This window comes from Heloderma suspectum, chromosome 2 (genome assembly GCF_057233095.1).
Source record: "Heloderma suspectum isolate Gila_16-S chromosome 2, 16-S_ref, whole genome shotgun sequence".
In the NCBI taxonomy this organism is placed as follows: domain Eukaryota; kingdom Metazoa; phylum Chordata; class Lepidosauria; order Squamata; family Helodermatidae; genus Heloderma; species Heloderma suspectum.
The window spans coordinates 171,110,452-171,131,227 of NC_139459.1; the positions used below are offsets into that span (position 1 = coordinate 171,110,452).

At 49.2% G+C, this 20,776-nt stretch overlaps 1 protein-coding gene across 2 annotated transcripts in view; it reads left to right on the forward strand.

Annotated features, from left to right (window-relative positions):
* The first annotated feature begins 223 nt into the window (after positions 1-223).
* The window catches only part of L1CAM (L1 cell adhesion molecule), a 136,823-nt gene continuing 116,270 nt past the window's right edge, over positions 224-20,776 (forward strand). Inside the window, exon 1 of one of the 2 annotated variants that reach the window (XM_084836007.1) lies at positions 224-275. The gene's annotated coding sequence lies outside the window, so the exon portion shown is untranslated. Of the gene's footprint in view, positions 276-715; positions 920-20,776 lie in introns of those variants that run through there. The other variant, XM_084836008.1, reaches the window with a different exon arrangement.

The following is a 20,776-nucleotide window of genomic DNA, read 5'->3' on the forward strand; positions in this document are numbered from 1 at the left end:
GTGCTCCCCATCCTCCCAGTAAACCGATGTCCGCCTTGCTCCCCCCGCCCCACACACACCTCTGGCCATGGGGCCCAGCCAGAGCCGGGAGGGGAGGGGAGGGGAGGGGAGGGAGCGAGCGGGGGGGGGACGGGGCAGGGCGGGGCCCGGAGGGTGGGGACTCTTCGCCGCTGCTGGTGCCGATTATGTCACATCGATCAGACTCTGCAGCAGCGGCAGGAGCCGGCGAGGCAGTCGCGGCAGCAGGGCGAGCGGAAGGGACGGGCGCGGCTCAGGTAGGGGGCAGGACAGACTGCAGCCCGGCGGGCGGGCGGGCAGAGACGCCCCAGCCCTCTCCAGGAGCCCCAGGGCTGAGGCGTGGGGAGGTGGAAGAGGGTGGATCGGGGATGTCCTTCTGGCTGGGAGGGGTATCCCTCCCCCCAACCTTTGTAAGGATCTGGAGAAGGAGCGATGGGGTCGCCCACCCCCAAAATCTGGAGTGGGAAGGAGAATGGCGCCGTTCTCGAGTGGCCGTGAATTGTTCCCCGCGTGGGGGGCACGGCAAATCACCCCCCGTCGCCCCCGGCTAGAAGGGTCTGGTGGTGCCTCTTGCGCTCGATGCGAGAGGATGCGCGTATAGGGGAAGCTGAGGGGGGGCGGGGGAATGGTGCCCCTGGGTCCAGCGCCCCTCCCGGGTGCAGGTGCTGGTCGGCGCTGGTCTGCTTCCGTTACAACGGGGAAGTCAGGGAGGAGCGGGGCGAGAGAGGAAAGGTCCCCCCTCCGGAGCGGGGGAGGCGATCCCCGTCGGTGTGTGGGAATGCACGGGCAGGAGACGCTTGCTGGGGAGGGCCGGGGCCAGACCGTGGAGGGGCAAGCCCGGCCTTAAACCAGCGGCAGCCTCGTCATCTCGGCGTGCGGGGCTCCTCAGGACAGCGCTGAGGTGTGTGCCGGGGGAGCGGGCGGGGGGCATCAGCGCCCCTTGTGTGCCAGGCGTGTGTGCCGAGGGTGGAGCTGTGCCAGGGCCACAGACGGGGGGCACTCGTCGTGAGCCGGGGGGAACCTTATGCCGGGCTGCAAGAGGAGCCGCGGTCGGCTGCAGGACGGGGGGCGCGTGCTAGTGGGGGGCTGTGCCAGGCGTGTTCGTCGCGTGGGTCGGGGTGTACGAGAGCGGGAGGGAAGAGCAGAATGGCGCGTAAGGGTGAGCTTCTGTGTACGTCTGCACGGGAAAGCGCACGGAATGTGCCAGCGCGCGCGCGCGCGCGGGCAGCGAGTGCAGACGTGGGCCTCGGGTGGGCGAGAAGGGGAAGCTGCTGGAGAGGATACGGGGGGAACTGCGGGCGGTGTGTGGGGCGAAGATGCTGAGTGGTGGTTGCAGAGCTGTATTCAAAGGGTGTGGCGGCTGGATCAGGGCCTAAGGTGGGAGGCTGTACCATGGATGCCCTCCCGGAGGGCCAGCGTTGCCGTTAGGCGGGAGGAGATGGCCTGCCTCGGCGTCAGATTTGGGGAGACCACTGAAGAGCAGCAAGTAGTTAATTGAGTATATATATGTGTGTGTGCTTGTAACACGTATACACGCACCGGGGGGGGGGGCGAAACAACCATTTGCACTTTCTGCCTCACGCAGCAAAATGTTTGGGGTTATTTCCGCATTCACAGAAAATGCAAGCCCCCCCCCCTTCTTTTTAAAGTACAGTTTGCGTGTGTTTGTGCCTATGAAACGTGTGGGAGGTTGTTGCTCGGATAAGGCATTGCTCAGTTTTGGAGGCGTCACTTGAGGTTTTGCTATTCTGCGATGACAGCAAAAGGCATAGAATCCTAGCAAAGGCGGGAACGTGGTTACTGGGTGTGTGTGTGTGTGTGTGTGTGTGTCTACAGGTTGTGTATGTGTAGTCACGGAACCCAGGAGTGGGTTGGTGGGTGGTTGTGTGTGAAAGGCAACAGGCCTGCTGGGGGTGTAGAAGCTGAATTTTGTGGGTGAGAGGGACCTTGACAGGATGGTGTATGTACGTGTGTGAGTGTGTGTATAGGGGGAAGGGACGCCATTATGCAGAACAGGGAGGGGCAGCAGCAGCGAGGTGCCTTTGCGTTTGGTGTGTCATGCTTGTGTGGTATTGCTTTTGTGTAACTGATGGGGGAGAATGGTGCTGAGAGTTGCGATGCGCCTGAGGTCTTCAGTGTTCTGTTGGGTGTACGTGTGCCGAGCTGCCATGCAGGCACATGCAACAGGGTAATCTCTGTGTGGTACATCCGCGTGAATGACTGGTAGGTTTCTAGGTCTGCTTAAGGGGTTCAGTGAAAGTCCTTTCATGTCTTTGGGGCCTGAGTTTGAGACCACTTAAATATAATTTCACTGAACATGTGACGAGTGGGTTATGCACACTGGAGTGTGTATTAGGTTGTATGTGTGTTGCTTCTTTATTTGTGTGTGTGTGTGTGTGTGAGAGAGAGAGAGAGAGAGAGAGAGAGAGAAGGCGGAAGGTGAGGAGAGAGGCAGTTTGTGCTTTGTGTGTGTGTAAGTGAAGGGACCTATGTATCCGAGACTGCACAAAATGTCCGGTTTTGTGTACAAGATGTGTTGGGGGTGCAAAACTGAGGATGTTTCCTTGAGGTGGAAAAGTGCCAGGATGTTGTCCCTGTACAGGGTGGCTCTTGATGCTGTATTCTGCATACATGGTATATGCAACAGCTCTTAGTTTGAGCAAGAGTTCACCCTGACTCAGCCTTAAGTGCTGCTTGGCTAAGGCCAGGAACCTTCAGATGTGAGGAGGACTTCTGATCTGAAGCAGTAAAGACGAAGCGAATGCCCTGGAGCACACACAGGGTCCGTTTATCTCGCCACTGGCCACCACCTGCCACCCCTGACGTGCCAGTGCCGAGGGCCCAAATGAACCCTATTTATTTAAAAATTAACTCCTGCGTATGAGAGATTGGGATGCTGGTGGTTTGCTTTGCCTGTGCTTTGCTACTTATCTCTGTCTGTCTGTCGGTGTGTTGCCTGTATTGGGTGGGGCCTGTTGTACTGTGCTGGTGTCATGGGGTTTTTCTCTGTATGTTTGTAGGGGTGTGGGTTTTACACATCACAGTGTTCCTGAGATTTGTGGGGTGTCTGGGGACTTGATCATAGATAGTTATGTGCGTGATGAGTGTGGGGCCACAAATAGGAAGCTCTGCTTGCACCTGGCTCCTGTTTGCTCCTCTTTCAAGTGCAGGACCAAGACCAGAGCTCAGCCACCAGGACTTTTGTCATAGAAGCTGTTCAACAGTTAAAAAGGGAGTGCCTTTAAACATGTGCAGTGTGCTCTTCCCTTGCCACTGAATAATTGCAGCTGGGAATAAATGTAAATGAAGACTGAGCTTAGAGGCGGTAACCTTCCAAGCAAGCTCTCATTTTAAAAAAGTATGCTTTGACCATTCATATAGGACATGGCTGATTCATCACCAGCTTTGGGGAAAAGCTACCCATGACCCATCCAAGCCCAGGCCCATCAGGGATTAGAGCTACACTAGTGCTTTTTATCGGTGTTGAAGTGCACTGATAACTGTTGGGGCTCGTTACACATTCTGTATACTGCCTTTCTAGCATTATTTCCCACTTTTTATTCCATATGGTCCAAAATACCGCAAGAGGTGTAATTGTGTGTGCTACGAAGTATAGCGCAAGAGGGATATAGCATCACCATGATGGGATTGTAACAATATGATGCAAGATGTAGATCTGGCCCAGGGAGGTCACTTCCTTTCCCAAGAGAAAGAGGGAAAGCATTAATGCCCATTTGCTTCCCAACTGGTCAGCTGTTGTGTATACAGCAAAAAAGAGGGACCAGAAAGATGCCTCTTGGTATCCCCATCTTGGGTTCCAGTGTCAGGGGAAAATAATTTCTGGGCTTCAGTGTGGATGCTTTCTTTTCAGAGAGACTTTTCGTATTGGGTACTGCAACCCAGAATATCCACATTTGTGATTAATTATCCCCTCCTGCTCACAATCTTCTTCTGTTGCTGCATTGAGAGAGGGTCCAAATGGCTGGGATGGATGACACTTTAGTTCACCTTTTGATAATGGGAAGTCAGAAATATTTGACTTGGATGGTAGGGTTTGGTCCCTTAATGCTCTTTTCCTACTCCACTCCTTCCGCTTTAGTCTGCAAGATGGAGCAGGGAATTGACCCAGGAGACCCGCATTAAAATTTGGAGCAAGGGAGGGAATCAGCAGAAGTCTAATCTGGGGGGCTGAACCCCCGCTAGTCCAGAAATTCTTTGAGCTGGTAGACCTGGTGATACCCCAGTCCTTGGGTACCAGACCACAGGCAGTTTAATAACCTCCCTGCAGCAATCAACTGGGTATTTAGGAAAATGAATGGAAATCAAGGACATGTTCTGCCCTGAGAGATTAGGAAAGAAAGACACCAAAGCTGGGCAAATTCACATGAATAGGATAGGAATTGCATCCTGGGGAGCAAAATAGCCCCAAACCTTAGTTTGAGCAAATTTGTGGTTTTGATTTTCTGGTATTTGGAAGGAGGGTGGGGAGAAAACATGTTTCTATCTCATTATTTTTTTGGCAACTCGCTGTATTGTTTGGCTGTCTGGCTGGCTTCCTTATTAGGAAGATGCTATTCAATTATTGCTTTTATCTGCCTAATAATAACAGGGGAGTGCTAAGATCCAAACATATAATTCTGGTATTGGGATAATACTTTGCCTTTTGCATTCCCGGTAAGAAAACAAATAAATTCTATTTAATATATACTGGACATCTGTGTAGAAAGACAATTACCCACCCCACCCCAATTTCTGGCTCCTAGTTCACTTTTCTTCTCCTAACTCTCAATTCTAATCCCAAAGAAAGCCAACATGTTCCCCGTGTCCAAGTTACGTGAATACATCTGTTTTTCTGCCTAGAGACAAAAGTCCAGTTGTGTTTTCCTTGGAACACTCCCATACTTTTCATTCCAATGGGGCCTGTAGAGGGAATGTCCTATGGAGGATTGCGCCCTACTTAGGTCAGGAGCTGTAGTGCCAACCTCTTTTAATGATTAACGCCTTTCCCCTTTCCGGAGGAATGGCAGCTAACCCTGGATGCCCCCAGTCTGTCTCTCTTTCTCCCGGGCCCTGACAGGTTGTGATGAGGTGGGGGGTGGGCAGCAGGTGGCAATTGATTTACACGAGGAATCTGTCTGAGGCAGGAGTTGTGGTGGGGGTGGGGTGATGGTAGGGAGAGAGGATGGATAGCTATATGTTGCTGGGCAACGGGGGGGGAATTATGGTCTGGCATGTGCCCCATCAATCCACCTCGTCAATAGAGCTGGTGGCAGGATGGAGAGAAATACCAAGGCCCAGCCTACCATGCTGCTTCGATGCCCTCTGTCCTGACCCACGGCTCCCCCTGTTGTCAGATCCCCCCCCCCAATCATTCCTCCGGGACTGACAGTGCCCCACACTCCTAGCTTCCAGTCCACTCTCCTCCTCCTCCTGATCCCTGCCCTTCTATCCGTGTTAGGTCTTGGTCTTGCTTTCCTTCAGTTCCATGAAGGACTCTTTGTTCCTAGGATTCCCTTTCCCCGTCTATCGCCAGCATTGTCCACAGCCTTGTTTTTTCCAATGCAGCAGCAAGGGGGACACAGACGCCCTTTCCCTTTAGGGTTTTGTGGGGGGTGGGGGTGGGGGGGCTGTGATTCTTTTATCTTCAGCTACGTCAAGGCCTGAGGGGTTATCCTGAACAGTTCCTGGGCTGACACAGCCATTGCCCCACCCAGGCTTGCACCTGTACATCCATCCCAGTAACCAGACACAGAGTGACTCATTTCCTTGTCCCTTTTAAAATCCTGCTTACTAGAACCTCTGAGTCCCCTACTCAGCACCTGCAGGAATAAGCGCAGAGAACAGGAGGGGCAGAGAGGGGCAAGGGTTTGTTCCCTGCATGTGCCCCTCCTTCTGCTCTCTAGCATCCTGGAATGGTATCGTAGCTCAGCCTTCCCCAACCTGGTGCCCTCCAGAGGAGTTGGACTACCACTCCCATAACCCCCAGTCAGCACAGGATTATGGGAGTTGTAGTTTAAGACATCTGGAGGGTGCGAGGTTGGGGAAGCCTGCTCCAGATGGTTTGGCCTACAACTCCCATCAGCCCCAGCCAGCATGACCAATGGTCAGGGATGATGGGGGTTGTAGGCTGGCAGGGCTGGCCCAAGACATTTTGCTGTCTGAGGTGAAGAACAAAATGGCACCCCCTCACATGTACAACAGCCTTTCATCAAGACTGAACATCTGTCTTCTTCTCAATGAAAGATGAACATCTTTAATCTTTCCAATGATAGGACAACATCCTCCACCACACCTGAAGGTAGCTGGCTAGCTTGGAGAGCATAGGGAAAGCCACATGGCACATGATTCTCTCTTCCAACACCTTGCTGCTGCCTCCCAGCATTTGCCGCCTGAGGTAACCATCTCACTTTGCCCAATAGTAGGGCCAGCCCTGTTGACCAGAACATCTGGAGGGACCCAGTTTGGGGAAGGCTATTGTAGAAATGGGGCCAATTCCTTTCCATTGTACCCATCAAGAGTCCTGCTGGAGGAGTGAGACCTTTTGCCCTTGCTTCAACAGACACTGGGGCTAGATCCCAGGTGCCCTGGTGCCCAGTCCTCTGTATAATCTGATGAAGTTGGAAGGGCCCATTTTCTCCAAAGGCCAGACCATCTATTTGCCTGCCTGAATCCCTCCTATCCATCAGTGTAATCTAGACTGCAGTGAGCCACAAACCATCATAGCTGGAAATGCAGAGGTGGACCTTCCACCCTTGCAATTAGCCAAATGATTGCTCCAATTACGGGCTGCCTACAGGTGAGCAAGCACAGGCACGGAAGCTTAGGTCACTGAAAGAGAGCCGGCTAGGCTGTTGATGAGCTGCGAATGACTAATATAGATAAATTGGAGGAGAGGGCCTAGTAAAAATGTGTGTGATTCTGAGGTAGCCACTTCATGCAGGAGATTTGGGGTACCATTAAGGGATGGCAGAGTGACAGAAAAACCTGACCCATTGGGTACAATCCATTGGGCAATTCTCCCACACAGGTCCCTCTCAAATGAATCACAATCATTTCAAGGCATCTTGCATAGAAGAACTTCCTGGTGGATTGTGCCCCATTTTAATGAGCAGAGGTGTGTGTGTGTGTGGGGGGGGGTTGGTTGGTGCCATTTGGAATTCCTAAAATGGTCCTAAAATGTTTTACGCTGGCCCTGTCCAGATGGTTCAAGCAGTTGACCTGAGTTACTCATACTAGAGGGAAAGTAAACCTCCCTGAAATAAAATCCCCCCTGCTCCACACAGCAAAAAAATCATCTGAACATAGGCATGTATGCACATCCACTCACATTACTGGCCAACCTGATTTGGGGAATATTTTCTTTTTTGGCTCCAAGTATAGCTAACAGTAACCTCAGATACGCAGACGATGCCACCCTAATGGCAGAAAGCGAAGAGGAGCTAAAGAGCCTCTTGTTGACGGTGAAAGTGGGGAGTGCAAAAGCTGGTTTGAAACTCAACGTTAAAAAAACTAAGATCATGGCATCCGGCCCCATCACTTCTTGGCATATAGGAGGGGAAGAAATGGAAGCAGTGACAGATTTTACTTTCTTGGGCTCCAAGATCACCGCAGACGGTGACTGTAGCCTTGAAATTCAAAGACGCTTGCTCCTTGGGAGGAAAGCTATGGCAAACCTAGACAGCATAGTAAGAAGCAGAGACATCACCTTGCCGACAAAGGTCTGTATAATCAAAGCTTTGGTTTTCCCAGTAGCGATGTATGGCTGTGAGAGCTGGACTATAAGGAAGGCTGAGAGCCAAAGAATTGATGCTTTTGAACTGTGGTGCTGGAGAAGACTCTTACGAGTCCCCTGGACTGCAAGGAGGTCAAATCAATCACTCCTAAAGGAAATCAACCCTGAGTGCTCATTGGAAGGACAGATACTGAAGCTGAAGCTCCAATATTTTGGCCACCTAATGCGAAGAGAAAACTCCCTGGAAAAGACCCTGATGCTGGGAAAGATCGAAGGCAAAAGGAGAAGAGGAGAGCAGAGGATGAGATGGCTAGATAGCATCACCGATGCAATGAACATGAATTTGAGCACACTCCAGGAGAGAGCAGAGGACAGGAAGGCCTGGCGTGCTATGGTCCATGGGGTCACGAAGAGTCGGACACGACTTAACGACTGAACAACAACAACATAGCTAACAGTCTGAACCAAAGCAAAATCCATTGGGAGTGATATCTGCCCTATCTTTTAATATGGCAATTCTTGATCTTTCAGAGGAGGTGGGAAGATATTTCTGGACAAGGTCATTGATGTTATGCTGAAGAAAGGACACACAATCCAGGGCGACCTCTGGTTCTAGGAAAATATTAATTGTGCCCTCCCCACCCCACCTTGCTGTATGTAGGGACAGCAATTGTGTTTGCCCCTCAAGCATCTTCCTGGCTTGTAGGTTGTTTCTCTTGTTATCATGAAGAGAAGATACCGTGTGTGTGTGTGTGTGTGTGTGTGTGTGTGTCCGTCTGTCCGTCCGTGTCCTTATTGGAGGTTTTTTCCCCAATTGCAGCCCCTTTCCCCTGCTTCATAATGGCAAATGAAGCCTTTTGCTCCATTCACTTCTGTGGAATGAAGGAAAGAGGGCTGCAATCTGGAAAACTGGGCCAGGGGCACAATTTCCCCCATGTATGAAGGGTCTGAAGTGTAGGTGGGGAATTCTTCTAAGAAGATTTTCCTGGAACCCCTGTGTTTCTGCCACTCCAAGCAGCCCATGCTGTCTGTTGGGTTGGGCCGGCCCTGTGAAATTGAGCCAGACTTTCATCATTTTCACCTCCTAGCAGATAACAGGGTTGCCAGCACTCCACACTGTGTTCCAGTGTGTGCATGTGCATACTACGTTCAAGGATACAGGCCCTTTCGTAGCTCTGGTATCCTCTGGACACCCCATAAAATGCCTCTCCTGAATGTGAATTCACCTAGGGGAAGATCACCTGTCACAACCATTTAGGGTTGTTAATGAGTGTCTAATGGGTCGAATGTGAGGAAGCTGAGAAAGGCGGCAGGGGGGTGGGGTTAGCTGAGAAGGCCCTCCATCTCTAGAACTTAACATTTTTCTCCTTTGCCTGCTCTGAGGGGGTCCAGAGCCAAGGCCCAGCTGGACTGGAACTGGCTGCAGAGGATGGTTTCAGCAGGTTCTGGCCCTAGCTTTCTACTGGAACCCTGCAGGATGAGTGGCAGAGTGGGGACTAGGAGACAGACTTGTTCTGGGGCTCTGCAGTCATCTTGTGGCCTGCACTGCCATCACTGCTCTGGAATCTGGGTCTAAAACAATTGTCGCCTTGTCGCACGCTCGCTGCGTGTTGTTCTCCGGATGACTCTGCTGCCCCCAAGTTTCCGCTGCCTCACCCTCGGCCTGGCCTGGCCCCAGGGCATCTTGGCTACAAAGGAGGTTTGATTGGGGCTCCAATCAAAAGTTGGTGGGATTTAGCTTTGGTGGGTCATTGAGAGTGGGATGAGGAGGCCCGCTGGAAGGGGGGGCGGTTTCAGCCAAGCAGGGCAGAGGGATAGGTGGCAGAGAGACCAGGGCAGAAAGGGTGGTTGTTGTTCAGTTGTTAAGTCGTGTCCGACTGTTCGTGACCCCATGGACCATAGCACGCCAGGCCTTCCTGGCCTCCGCTCTCTCCCGGAGTGTGCTCAAGTTCATGCAGAAAGGGACCCTGGCTCTGTTCCTCCCATTTTGCCAGGAGTGTGAATCAAGCTATTCCAAGAAGCAGGACTTCCCACACTGAATCCTTTTCCCAGAAAGAGGAGGCCCACTGCAAGGTGGCTGCTGGCCTGTGTCCCAGTGAGACCGAGCCTGTATGGACATAATGTTTTGCAAATTACTGAAATGTAGACTCCATTTGCTGAAACATCCATGCAGTCCCATTTCTCTTTTGGAACCGAGGGACACGTGTCAGGGTCACCCACGCATCACTTTTAATTGCACTCCCACAACTGCAGAAATGGGGCATGTGAATCTGCCTACGAAAATCCAAATGGCTGTTTTTCTACCCTGTATGTAGGAATGACTTGACTGTACATTCCAATGCAGCTTTGGAAAAGAACATCCTAATTCCCCATCAATGAATTGGGCCTAAAGCGGAATTCCATTTATCAGAGAATTATAATAAACAATTTGTTTAGCATTTTAATATACAATCCTTATTTAATGTTAAATTCATAGCAATCCTGAAAGGCAGATTCTTAAAGGTTCCGTTTTACAGGTGGGGAACTGATGCTGGTAGATCACTCTTGATTACTGGAGATTTGAATCCAACTATCCCAGGTCTATATCCACAAAGTGCTCTCTGTACAAGACCAGCTACTACACATAAGACTGCCCTTTGTTTACTTTTCTATTTCAAAACCCTGGTATTATTTCAGCATTTGGGGGTCTTACAAATTCCACCCATACTATCAATCCAAGATGTATTATAGGATCCTGGGTAGCACAGACCAAAAGATACACCCTTTCACTACCGATTAAGTAATCTGAAATACCCCCCAACCTCTGTTTATGTCCTTGCAACTGTGAATATGAATCTAGACTAGCCTTTCTCAGTCTGATGCCCTGCAGATGTTTTGGACTACAGTGCCTGCTATCCTGGACCATTGGCCATGCTGGCTGGGGCTGATGGGAGTTGAAGTCTGAAACATCTGAAGGGTACCAGGTTGAGGGTGATCTAGTCCTTCTTTTTTCATGGAATAAACACACTGAAAATGGTGGGGGCACACAGATGATCCCACCCTTTTAACTCCATTTAAGTGTTATGATGCAGCCAAGAGTGCAAAGGATGCTAAAGGTGTTTTATTGTGGGATTACTAATCTGCCTCAAATGACCTTGGGTATTCAGCCTAGATTTCATGGCACCTGGCATCTATTCTTAGCCCTGGAAAGAGATTGGAGTGAAGTGGGTTGGAGGGGAGGAGGAGGCACTAGAAGTCTAAACATTCATAATTTCTAGGAAGTGTGGAACAGTCATCTCTGACAACAATCCATTGGGGTGGGGGTGGGGGAGAAGGGGGACAGCCTTTGTGAGGGAAGAGGGTGGCTTGTTCCCTTCTGTCTAGCCATTGCTATTTTGTCTACAAAAATGGGAAGAATCTAAATAGTGTCTAATTGCTTTGGGAGGGTTGTGTTTGCCTTCATATTTTGCAATCTTTCTCCACATCTTGGTAGAACTGAGAACCCTATACCCCCACCCTTTGGGGCAGGCTTCCCCAATCTGGGGCCTTCCAGATGTTACAGACTACAACTACTAGCATTCCTGACCATTGGTCATGCTTGCTGGAGCTAACGGGAGATGCAGCCCAACCCATTTGGAGGGCACCAGGTTGGGGAAGGCTGCTTTAGGCTATCTACCTTAACAAGGTGGCTTAAAATAAGCAATATCAATTACAAGTTACTAAGACACCAAAATAATCATGTAAGGACAGCAGATAACATAATTATAAAACAAATTCTGGGGTCATCCGAATCCTGACTGGAATTTTTTAAACAGTCTTTAAGGTTCTTTTAAAAACCAGTAGAGAGGGGGGCAGGTGTAGATCCCAGGAAGAGACTTCCAGAGTGCCATGACAGGGTCTCTGCCCCAACACACTTGCAAAGCAAGCTGCATGTAAATATTTTAAAAGAATAAATAAACCCCAGATTGCTCTTTTCCAGATCCTGATCCAAAACAGAGATTTCAACATTTAATAACCTCATTTCCAAATAACCAACTAAACACATCATGGCCTGAACTAATGCTTTTAGATAAAGGGACCCAAAGGAGGAAGCCACTGTAGTGGTTGATGTGAGCACTGGTGCAATTAGGTAATTTCGGACCAGCCTTCCCCAATCTGGCGCCTCCATATGTGTTTGACTCTTAACTCCCAACATCTGCAGCCAGCATAGCCATGCCGGGTGGGGATGATGGGAATTGTAGTCCAACATATAAGGTTGGGGGAAGCTGCTTTAGACTCTGGGCCTAATGTATTACAGCCCCCCACCTGCTGCCATTTAGTTGGCAACGTGTATTCCTTCAGTTACTTCAAAATGTGGTAAACTGGCCCTGCTGCATTTGGGGCCCTCCTGCTTGTTCCGCTGAGCAGGGCCCTGGACATCAGCCCCAAAGTCTGATGGCACCAACTATGTTGGTTGTGGGTAACAGGGCAATAGGGTGAGTGAGCAGATGCGTGGAGCATGGCTGCAGGCAGTGGAGGCTGGTGGCTCCGGTGTCAGTGGGTGGTGGATCTGCTCTGCTGACTGGTCAGAACTCTAACGGAGCTATCCAAGGTGCTGGATAGCTGCTTTAGAGTTCTGACTGAAACCCGGAGCGGATTCACCGTCCCTATGACATTGGAGCCACCAGCTTCCACTGACTGCAGGGGATCTCTTCTTGCCTTGATATATGTGTGGAAGAGGGTGCTCCAGGAGTACACCTTTTCTCACCTCTGGATAGCAAGCTGCATCTCCCAAACTTCTCTCTTGCACATGATCCTTAAAGGTACAGGAGCCCTGTGGTGGTCTTTTGCATCTACTCACCCTACAGAATAATGGTGTGGTATGGATAGAAAGGAGTGGAGGACCCCCACTCTTTTGAGGAAGGGTGGGATACAAATGTAATCTTCATCACTGTAATATGTATGCTTCAGGATTCTATAGGGTCCCCCACCCTCCCTGAGACTAGAGATTTCCTGATAAAATCTGGAAGGGGAGATCCCAGGGGCTTGTGTCACAATTAAGGGGCATTGTTTTGGAACTGCTCCTTTCCCCCTGATAAATAGTTCTCTCTCTCTCTCCCCCCCCCCTTTTTGGGATTTGCATGTTTTCTTTTGCAAATGAGGCCAAGGGAGGGAAGAGAGGCAGAGGTTGTTAACCCCTACATCTCAAAGCTGAAGATCAGATCTTCCTTCCTGGATTTGGAGGGAGCTTACAGGTCTGCTGTGTTGTTGTTTATGGTGAGTGAACCAGTGGCAAGAATGGGGAACTGGGAGCCCAGCTGCCTAAGTTTCTGTTTCTGTTCCTGATCCTGGGAAAGGAGTGTGGGTTTAGTGGCTAGTGCAGGTTGGAGCAAAAGCCCTCTTGGGTTTTATTCTCCTATGAGCTGTAAGGTTCCTGCCCCTCCCGCCTCCCTGTCTTTTTGTGTTTTGTGTGTGTGTGGTGGTGGGGGGGGTTAGTGGGCAGAGTCTTTTAAGGCCTGTTAGCTTATCTTTGCCCACAGTTGCCATGGAGACCACAGACTGGCCCTGTCCTGTAGGAAGAGGGTGATTTCCTGAACCGAGAATTTGCACAATATATGACATATGACACGCTGCTGGGAAGTACCTGCAAAAATTGACAGCACACATGCACAGGGAAGGTACATCCCATCCCTGCTCCCCCCCCCCCCGCTGCAGTTTAGTGGTCATTGAACTGCACAATATGCAAAACAGAGAAGGTGGGCCCAGGCAGGCAGGCATCACACACTAAGAGGCATCTCACACTACCCATTTCTGCGAACACTACAGATTCTGAAGACATCCTTAGCAGATGGACTTGCCATGAGCAGGACTTGCCCTACCATTAGGTAGAGTGAGGCTGCTGCCTCAGGCAGCAAATCCTGGGAGGTGGGCCGCAGCAAGGTGTTTGAGGACAGAGCTGTATGTCTACTACTCAGAAGCAGCCAGCAGTGAAGTAAAATTCAACTACCAGTCTGGTTAGATGTACATGGAATGGGGGGCACCATCTTGACCTCAGGCAAGAAAATGTCTTGGGACAGCTCTGGCCATGGCCCTTGGCCATTATTAGGAGTAGACAGATGCATTTGATGAGGTCCATTCCACCAGGATGAGGTCCAATCTTGGGTGAGCCTCACAGAAATGAATGGGAGAACACAACTATGCTTGTGCTCAGCGCTGTTTGCTTCATTGGGGTTCATGAGAGATAACTTTCTGGTGAATCATGCCCTAAATGGAGCAGGGGGGGGAGGGGCCACCATTTGGGTTTTGTGCCACAGGCACCAGAATGTCTTGGGTCAGCCCCAAGAATCTCTTCTCACTGTAGCATGCAAAATTGACTCTGTGGAAACATGCACAGCCAGGAATATTTGGTCAGTGGTGCCAAAGGAGAGCCATTCTGGAGCAGGGAACAACAGTGACATTTCAAAGCCCAGATTTAGCTCTGGGACAGCCTTGGGGTCAATGGCTGTCTTTCAGTCCCGGTTCTCTAACTGTAAGATAGGAATGATGAGTGCCTGATGAATATGGTTAGTTCTGAGGAGAACTGCAAAAGTGGATGAGAATAGTCCCAGCGGCCTATCACAAGGGTGGGCAACATGTAGCCCTCCAGATGTTTTGTTGGCCTACAATTCCCATCAGCCTTAGCCAGGATAGCCAATAGTGAGGGAGTTACAGGTCACCCTCCCCCCATCTTAACGAGACCTTGGGGTTTCTGTGCAGGAGAGCATATACTACTCCAGAGCAGAGGAGGCAAACCTCAGGCTTGTGGGATTGTTTTTTTCTTAGGGCTGGCAGCACTGGGGGAAGCTCTCCCACCTCTACACACCCCTGTAAAGGTAAAGGTGTCCCCAGCCAGTTGTGTCCGACTCTAGGGGGTGGTGCTTATCTCCATTTCTAAGCCGAAGAGACAGCGCTGTCCGAAGACGCTTCCGTGGTCATGTGGCCGGCATGACTGAACACCGAGGTGCACGGAACGCTGTTACACACCCCTGTAGCCCATCGTAAAACAGACCATGGCCTATGTGAGGATTGTTTAACCCTCAACTAATCCCTGCTGGTGGGGTTCGGATGCCACAACAAGCCACAGCAACCCCTGGCCAGGACTTGCATATTCATAACAGTGGATGGCAAGCGCTGCAGTGCCCTGAGGGCTAATAACCCACAGTGGGCTGTTGTGTCATCCAAACCAGGTCTATATGTCACCAAGGAAGTGAAAGCTGTGATTGTAAATACATTTACTAGGGCAGGGGTGAGGAAAATCCAGCCCTCTGTGGTTCCACAGAGGGCCACCCACAGCCCTTTCCTTTGTCCCCAAGCCCTTTCCCCTGATCTCCAATTTTTATGCAGTTTCCCCCCATTGTCAAAGGTTGAAGTGCCTCCCCTAAGGCTGAGTTACTGGCAGTGAGAGCTTTAAGCTACAATATGCTGGTACGTTTGATGGTTTTGGCCCCACCCTTTTGCCTTTGGCTTCACCTACCACTGGAATGTGCCCCCCCCCCCCAGCTTTTCCAAAGTTGAATTCCGCCCTGGAGCTGAAAAGGGTTCTCCACCCCTGTACTACTGGGTAGGTCCCTTTGAAGTCAGTGGGACTTACATCCAAGTGAATCTGTAAGGTCAGTCTGCAGTCCTGTTCACGCTTACCTGGGATGAAGCCCCAGGTAACTCAGTGAAAGCATTACTTGTGAGTAAACCATTTAATTCTCCTAGGCTTTTTAGTCTTTCAGTTTTAAAAATGGTGTCTGTGCTTTTTAGATCTTAGCAGTACTGTTGCTTACTTTGGTTTTAGTTTGTAGCTGTTTTGTGTGTGTGTTTACGTTTTTATTCTGTGATTCATTATGTCCTTTAAGGTTTTAAGCTCTATTTTGTAAACCACTCAGAGAGCTTCAGCTGTTGGGTGGTTGAGCAATGCATGGCTTCAGTCCTATGGGCACTCATTTGGAAATCCAAATGAATGTGGTTTGCATTGGGTTGTAAAGCTCATAAACAGTGTTTTCTATATTAACAGTGCTATATATAAACAATCTTCTGAGATTAAGCAGGACTGGATGGGGTGGGGGTGGTACTGTACCAGCAAAGAGCTGTGATACCATGAAAAGACATAGTCATTTCTTGGAAGTCCTTTCTAAGCCACGGCTCAGCCTCAAAAACAATAAAAAGAGTGCTTCTGAGAACGTGTGGAGTGCCTTTCACACACTATTGGGTATATGAAAACCAGCCCCCATACATCTGGGGTACCAGAGCAGAAGGCATGACCTCCAGTGCATCTTGAAGGCCGACTCCTCTCATTTTAGCAATTGGGCACTGCACTACAGTATAGTGCTGTGAACGGAATGGCAGATGTGGACTAGGGAAAGAAGGCCCTGGCCCCATCCAATGGCCAAAGGAACAAGAGCCACCAATTGCTATTCAAGCAAGAACACCAGCAAGGAAAGATCAGCCTGACCTGAAGTGCATTTAAATGCCCACATATAGCTCACTACCTTGTTCTGGCCTTGAAAAACGGATCTCCCTCCTCTTCCTTTTCTCTCCATTCCCTTTACCTTGTGTGTCGTGTCTTTTTTTAGTTTGTAAGCCTGATGGCAGGGCCTGTCTCTCTCTTTCACATTGGTCTGAAAGACAGGGTTAAAATACCATAAAGAAAGAAAGAAAGAAAGAAAGAAAGAAAGAAAGAAAGAAAGAAAGGCTTCGCCATGGATGCACCGTCTGGCCTTGAGAAACTCATATTGTCTCAATGACTGGGTTTGCATGATCAGCGCCATGGCGATAAATAAGCTATGGAGGAGTGGGGTGATCGTTCCCGGTGGGCTGTGGCTCATGCTGGCAGCCATTTTGAATATTCAATCCCCAGCAAGAAGTTGCCATGGTTTGTCATCATCTGAACCCAGGAAGCAGGGATTGTTGGAAGGGGAAACAACCCTCCAGTAACCCATGGCCTGTTGTAGTTTTAAACCTCCCCTTCCCTGTGATCCCACCCCCTGCAGCGCAGCTGTTAGGCAGCAGACGGCTGAGCAGTGGGGGGAACAGGGATCAAAGATTGGCCAGGGCTGAGAAGAGCAGGTGGGACCTTAGAAGATAGGCCAGCCCCATCCCTGGGCTATCTAGATGTTTTAGAATACCATGTCTTGTGTGTGTGCATGCATGTGAGCACACACAGCCCGGGCTATATAATATGGCCTTTTCTCAGGTGTTGCTGTTATATAGTCTCAGTACCCCATCTGTAAAATGGAATTAACTGTGAGTGACCTACCTCAGAAGATTGGTGTGAAAATAGATAAGGTACCTGTTGTGCACCAGTATGGTGCAGAAATGTGAATATCAATTTAGCATATGGATGAGACCTCAGTTCAATTCTCTCCCCAGTCCTGAAGCTTAATGGAGAAAGTTGTAAGGTAAATTACTTCTCTTCAGGGTGTTATGAGGCTTCAGTCAGGAGGGTAGTCCCGTCAGTGGGAGTCCCATCCTTCTAGCTAAGTAAGTTGTCATGGCAGTGCAATCCTAGGCATGTCCAAGTCCCACTGTGTTTTAAATGTACATGTGTGTAGTATTGCCACCTAAAACGAGACAAGAGTCATACTCTGAAAATAGCTATCGCAGATACGTAAGAGAGTTGCTGTTGTGTAAAAGTGCTGGAGTGGGAAGGGGAAAGGCCCTGGGTTCAGATCTTCACTTATTCTTGGCCAAGCCACTTGCACTCTGCCTAACCTCTGTCAGATTGTGAGGATAAAATAGGACAAGCCCTAACTCAGGTACATTGGCCTGAGCTTTTGGGATGAAATGTGGGACACAAATATAATAAACCACCACCACCAACAGAACAACAACAACCTTGTATCTATTCCTGAGTTGTAAGTGTGAGGTTGATAATTATACATCTGAATGAATAAACATCAAGGTCTCAATTTATGACGCATCTGCACAGTGTACAGTAGGTTTACACCTCATACAGAAGAACAGAAGCAAAGATTTCTAGAATATTCTGATCCTAGAGCTGAAAGGAGAGCGAGAGCTCACCCACCTCTCTAGGTAACTGGTTGCACCTCGTACTCCATGCAAATCAGTTCAAATACCGTGCTTATGTGGGTGACCATCATCACTTCCACTCCTCCAGGCATTCAGAAGACTGCAAAAAGAAGGGGGAGAAAATCTACCCTTTTGTCATTCCCACTGTGTGAGGAAAACATTGCAGTTAAATGAGCAGAGAACTAATCTTGTATTAACAGGCAAGAATCTTGTGGCACCTTAATCTGAGTTAAAGGGATTGTGTGCACGTAATTAGTGTGGGATAGTTAAGGACTTGAGTGTTCCCAGTGCTGGGCTGTAAATGTTAGAGGGCGGGAAGCCTGTGAAAGATGGGAACCTCACCATCAAAAGTGTGTGTTTGTGGGTGGGGTGGGGTGGGGGTGGCAAGGGGGTTTGGCCCCACCCAGAGAATTTCTGAACACCTCCCCACCTTCATCCTACTACAGAAGAACATGATTTCTGTGAGCTGAGCAGCTTCTAATCCCCCTGGCCTTTCACTTTCCTATTAAATGCTCTAGGCACAGATAAACCTCTTAATGAAAGCGCAAGAGATCTAGTTAATTCCAAAGGTTTGGAGGGCCTCTGCTTGGTGGAAGTTTAGCAGATGAGATGCCATATATCTCCTCTAGGGGGAATCAGGTTGGATCGTAGACAGGCTGCTTTGGGATTGGAAATAGCTCTGATCCATGGCTGGGAGAGAGAGATTTCTTAACCCCATTTTGGGGTGGGGCAGTATATACTACTTGCTAGGGCAAGGAATAGGCTAACAGCGCCCCCCCCAGGCAGTGGGGGGAGACCACCCACATCCCACGAGGACTATTATGGAGGAGGGAAGGAAGAAATTAGTTTAAAAAAACAGGGCTGCTGGTTTTAAATTGGTAAGGGTGCAATGCTATGCATCTTTAGACAGGAAAAAGTTCTACAGCTCCTATATGGCTGGCTAGGGGATGCTGGGACTAGTAGGACTTTTTTCTATCTAAATATGCATAAGAATGTGCCCTAAATGAATTAACATATGCTTTAGCTGATTAACTGGTAATGGCAAATTTTAATAAGTGAAACTAAGAATTAAGGGCTCACTTTTCTTTATTTGGGGTGGGGGGAGGCTTTTTTGTGTTGCTATAACAGAATTTAAAAGAAAAATTAAATTTGGTCTTTCCTTCTAACAAGAAGTAGTAGCCTCTGTTTATTAATTTGTACAAACTGAAGGGCTTAAGAATCCCGAGTCAAAAGTGGGTCCATTTGGCTCTCTGCTGCATACTGGTGGCCATGCTACCTCAAATTCTTTCGTTAAAGTTGCTACAGACTGAATCTAGAATGTTCTGCATATAAACCATGTGCTCTAGCACTGAGCTATGAGCCCACCCCTAATTTGATTTGATGTTTTGTTTGGTCTTGAGTTCTTGGCAATATTATTTTGGCAATAAATTTAAGCAATCTCTTAATCCTTGAATTAGGTTCAAGGGCAGATGACTAATCAATCATCTTGAATTTCTTGAATCAGTTGATAGTTCTAGTTAAAAGGATATTTTATTTTATTACTATGGGAGATCTTGGCTACAGGGCTGTTTTAAGATGGGGGTGGGGTCCTCGGAAGCCACAACAGGGTTCGCCTTCTGTGGGAAGAAGCTTCCACAGTAGACAAGTGGCTGAGGTGGGGAGCTGCTGTAACCCATGGAAGCATCTCCAGGTTCCTTGATCAGGACCTGTCACTGGGTCCCTTCCGCCCATTCCCACCCTACTTCCAGCTCCTGTTCAGGGGGCTTTTGACAAGGCCTGTCACCTACTTCATTAATTCTCCTGCTTCTAGGATGTTTGTTTTGCCAAGGGAGATGACATATGAAAAGGTTAAAAAAGAAAAAAAAGAGGATTTGAGGGCAGGGCTGTGTCACAGAGAAGCAGCGAGGGGTGAGGTGAGGGAAAAGAGCACTGAGGAGTGAATAGGAGACCAGACCTGGGTAGATGGGAGGATTGAGACTGGAAGGCATGCATGAGAGAGAAAGAGAGAGGTTTGTATTGTGTGTTTTTGGGCCAGCCCAAAACATGTTAGTTTCTGAGGCAGAAAATCTAGTTGGCATGTTAACTATGTTATAGTGTGATTAAGAAATCTAAAAGAAATATATTCCCTCTGACTGACTAACATGGGGCCAATCCACCCAGACATTTTCCAGTCCACCAAAATGAATGGGAGTTTCTGCACAAGAGCCCAGTAAGCACATCATGATCTGAATATACTGAAGATGAAAGTGTAGATTAATCTGGAGCAATTTAAATTGAGGTGCTGCAGCTGTCTGGGAAGGTTTTGCCCATGCACGTACATGCGTTTGTGCATTATTATCTGTCCTTTATTGTGAACGGGCTCTCCCTTGCTCTCTGGAACCATCTGCTGCCGGGCAATGCGTTGGGCTCAGAGGGGTAGTGTCCACTGTTGTTATCCAGAGTGGTGCCAAGCTCAGTTAGCCCTTCTGGTTGGCAGGATACCTGCCACGAGAGCATCTGCATGCAAGTTTGAGGACCTGGCTGCTGTCCCATAAGCTGCTGTGAAATCAGCTTTGGATGGAGCCTCAGGCAGGAGCCTAGGCTACAAATCCAAAGTTCTAGCCCACTAGGCATCAATTGTTTATCTTTTATGCAATCATGAGAGCTAGAAACATGGTTGCATCAAGCAAATGAACACTGGTATTTTCAGAGCTATGCTGAGCTATATTTATGGCCCCTTGGCTCCCCTGCCTTTTGAGCTTTTTTACTTGGGAAGAGTTGGTGATATAAGTTCGTGGGCTTCAGGCTGGTTGGCCGCGGGACACATAACTCTCCAGCAACAGAACATGGTAAGCTTGAGGTGTTATCTGTAGAATGATGGTGTATGGCAGGGCTGCAGGATCTCTGGCCCTCCAGGGGGCCCCAAAAAGCCTTTTCCCCCAACCACCAGTTGTTTGGTGGTTTCCTGACTGCTGTGCTGTTTTTCCCCATTCTAAAAGGTTGAAATGCCTCTCCTAACACCTAGTTACTGGC